Genomic DNA, 351 nt, shown 5'->3' with positions numbered 1-351 from the left:
ATATATTAATTTATCTAATCATTTGTAATATTATTTTTATATAAAAATATTTTTACGAAAGTAATCATCTTTTGTATATATTTTTTTAAATTTTTTATACTATTAATTGCTTTTAATATTAAAAAATAAAAAATAAATATAATTTATCTTTGATTTGATATGGTTGGTCCAGGTACAGTTTTCTTAATAATGATGCAATAATGCATTTACTTCACACGTGACATACTTCGCGTTTCCAAGGAAAATGATTTTTGAGTAATGATTTATATTCTTATGTTATCTTCTTAATTATTTTTTAATATTTAAATCGTAAAACTATTTAATTCAAAAATTTAAAAATAAATTAAGACT

This window comes from Arachis ipaensis, chromosome B06 (assembly GCF_000816755.2).
Source record: "Arachis ipaensis cultivar K30076 chromosome B06, Araip1.1, whole genome shotgun sequence".
In the NCBI taxonomy this organism is placed as follows: domain Eukaryota; kingdom Viridiplantae; phylum Streptophyta; class Magnoliopsida; order Fabales; family Fabaceae; genus Arachis; species Arachis ipaensis.
This window is presented reverse-complemented; position numbering follows the sequence as displayed.